This window comes from Littorina saxatilis, linkage group LG7 (assembly GCF_037325665.1).
Source record: "Littorina saxatilis isolate snail1 linkage group LG7, US_GU_Lsax_2.0, whole genome shotgun sequence".
In the NCBI taxonomy this organism is placed as follows: Eukaryota; Metazoa; Mollusca; class Gastropoda; order Littorinimorpha; family Littorinidae; genus Littorina; species Littorina saxatilis.
In genome coordinates, this window is record NC_090251.1 from 33,840,673 (window position 1) to 33,843,582 (window position 2,910).

Genomic DNA, 2,910 nt, shown 5'->3' on the forward strand with positions numbered 1-2,910 from the left:
TTGATTGCTCATTAGGTTATTCCCCTACTAATTAATTCACTTGAACTTCCCTGTAATTATGTGAACACGGGAGGGCTGCTCTCTGAAATTTACAATAGTATACGTGCATCCTTTTCCTCTCTTTCCCTTATGCTTGATTGCTCATTAGATTTTCCCCCCATATACTAATTCATTCACTTGAACTTCACCGTCATTATGTGAACACAATATTGTCCGCCACATTACTCGTTTGTTTCTAAGAGCACATTTATAAGTTTATCTTGTTGTGCTCCCTTAATTACAACTTTCAATTACGGCTTTGTATTTATGCAACTGAATAAAAAAACTGTTTAAACCAACACGGGAGGGCTGCTTTCTCGTGTTAATTTATTGATGTTGATGACCCCGTCGGTTACTTCCCCACCAGTTATTTCACATGATACGCTCTCATTAAGTCGACACAAGAGATCCACCTTTTCGTGTTCATATATATATATATATATCGGTGTCTATTGCATCGATTCGGTTATTACACCCCCGGTATAGGGGTGTGTATAGTTTCGCTCGATGTGTTTGTTTGTTTGTTTGGGTGTGTGTTTGTGTTCGCATATAGATCTCAAGAATGAACGGACCGATCGTCACCAAACTTGGTGAACAGGTTCTATACATTCCTGAGACGGTCCTTACAAAAATTGGGACCAGTCAAACACACGGTTAGGGAGTTATTGGTGGATTAAGATTCTACAAGGACTTATAGCGGGACATATTAATGGTCAAAGGGAAATAACCTTCTCAGTTGGTGGCAGTGAGAATGGTTATTTCCCTTTGACCAACGGGGGTGTTTTTCCTACCTCGGAGGAATTTCTTATTACCTTAGTTATTTCTTCACAACATTTTCTGTCATTATGTAGCTCTTCTGTCGCGTTAATATATTGACGTCTTTCAAACCTCCTACGCAGTTCTGACTCCTTGTATCCATTCACATGCTTTTTCTGACATTATGTAGCTCTTCGGTCGCGTTCCTATATTGACGTCTTTCAAACCTCCTACTCAGTTCTGACTCCTTGTATCCATTCACATGCTTTTTCTGTCATTATGTAGCTCTTCTGTCGCGTTAATATATTGACGTCTTTCAAACCTCCTACTCAGTTCTGACTCCTTGTATCCATTCACATGCTTTTTCTGACATTATGTAGCTCTTCGGTCGCGTTCCTATATTGACGTTTTGATATACCTTTGCTCAGTTCTCACTCCTTTTATTCATTCACATACTTGTCTGTCATAATGTAGCACTTCGGTCGTGTTCATATATTGACGTTTGTGACGCCTACTCGGTTATTACCCTACGCATTTATTTGCTTACTTTCTTTTCTGTATATGATCACAAGAGATCCACTCTTGCCAATTAGCTGTGGACAAAGAAACCTATAAATGTACCTCATGGCTTCTTGTACATTTCTAACCTCTTCGAAAACAATATGCTAAAAAACATTTAAAGGGAAATCTATCTCAATTACATTAAAGGTACCGGAACTACAGCGTCAACTGCATTGTGTGTGTTATGCTGCTCATAAGTGTGTGTAATTGGGAGGAAAACTGAACTGATAAGTGCATACATGTTGAACTCAGTTTATGTGTTCTAGAGGCAAGACAGATTTCAGTGTTATCATTCGATATCAGCACTAACATCTAATTTGTCTTATATTTGCAAACTATCGAGAGAGAACAAGTTTAAACACAAAACATTTAAAGTTGAAAAGGATAAATGCGATTTACAGGATTATCAGACCAAAGTTACAGGTTTCAAGGATTTCATGTGCGTAGAAGTACGACTGTGTGTTTGTTTGTTTTTTTCTCTCAAGGAAACAAGAACATTCCGGTTTTGAAAAATCAGATGCAACGGTAGAAAGTTAAACAATACGGAACCTTCATTTCCGATTATTCAAAATGTGTATTCAAGTTCACATTATCTCATAAGGAATTGTGTTGAAGTTTAACGATCACCATCCCCAATCTTAAAACTGACCACCGAGTAACTTTCAAAAACAATTACTTGTCAATCCAGTGACACATCCTTAACATTATTACGAAAACAAAATAAAATAAGAAAAACACAAAACAAAAAGACATTTGTAAGAAATTAGATCCTGGCAGAAATTAACAGTAGGCATACAAAAAGAACCAATCAGAAAAATGTCAAATGTTTTTACCAGTATTTTTTTTCCTCTGAGAAACTTTCGTCGAAGTTTTCTTTTTCCTTTTCTTTATCGTCGGAGGTATTAGCAGCACATGGTTCAGATACTTATCTATCCTCAGTTGACGGGTCCTTCTTCTTTTTCTACTTTTTTTTTTCTTTGTTATCGCGTGGCAGAATATATCAACATAGGACACTTGTGTCGTAGCCACTGTCCACTGTCTTAACACTCCTGTAACTCAACAGCTGTAATCCCCATACCCTAGCCTCATTTTCATCCTCTCACAGCAGCTTATATCTACCAATATTCACCAGCTACCAGTTTCGATTAGCCTCGCTCGCCGCCAAGCAGCGCGGTGTACCCAAACGTCAAGAGAATGGAGTGGGCAGAGAACTCGACGCGCGACAAGAGTTGTCGCCGCTCGCTGCAAATCGGCAAAGATCAATGTTCACTGGATACAAGAGAAGAGAGGGGATAAGTTGGGGTGGTGGGGAGGGGGGGGGGGCTATGGGGAGGAGCTATATGATTATGTCGTGGGAGTATGTCCCATCAGTATAGTCTACGTGGGATGCCTTCTATGATTGACGATTATTTTTCTGGCGAAAGGCATACACGTTTCGTTAAGCTGCAGTCACGTGACTCGTCATGACCAATCAACTTTGATATCTGCCTGACTGAGAAAACGGCTGGTCGTATATCATAATATATGGTACAGTGAGAAGTGTGATTTCACTGA

At 39.2% G+C, this 2,910-nt stretch overlaps 1 protein-coding gene across 1 annotated transcript in view; it reads right to left on the reverse strand.

Moving 5' to 3' along the window:
- LOC138971254 (uncharacterized) overlaps positions 1–2,513 on the reverse strand; it is a 48,838-nt gene extending 46,325 nt beyond the window's left edge. Inside the window, exon 1 of the mRNA XM_070343955.1 lies at positions 2,190–2,513. The gene's annotated coding sequence lies outside the window, so the exon portion shown is untranslated. The remainder of the gene's footprint in view (positions 1–2,189) is intronic.
- Between the last annotated feature and the right edge of the window lie 397 nt (positions 2,514–2,910).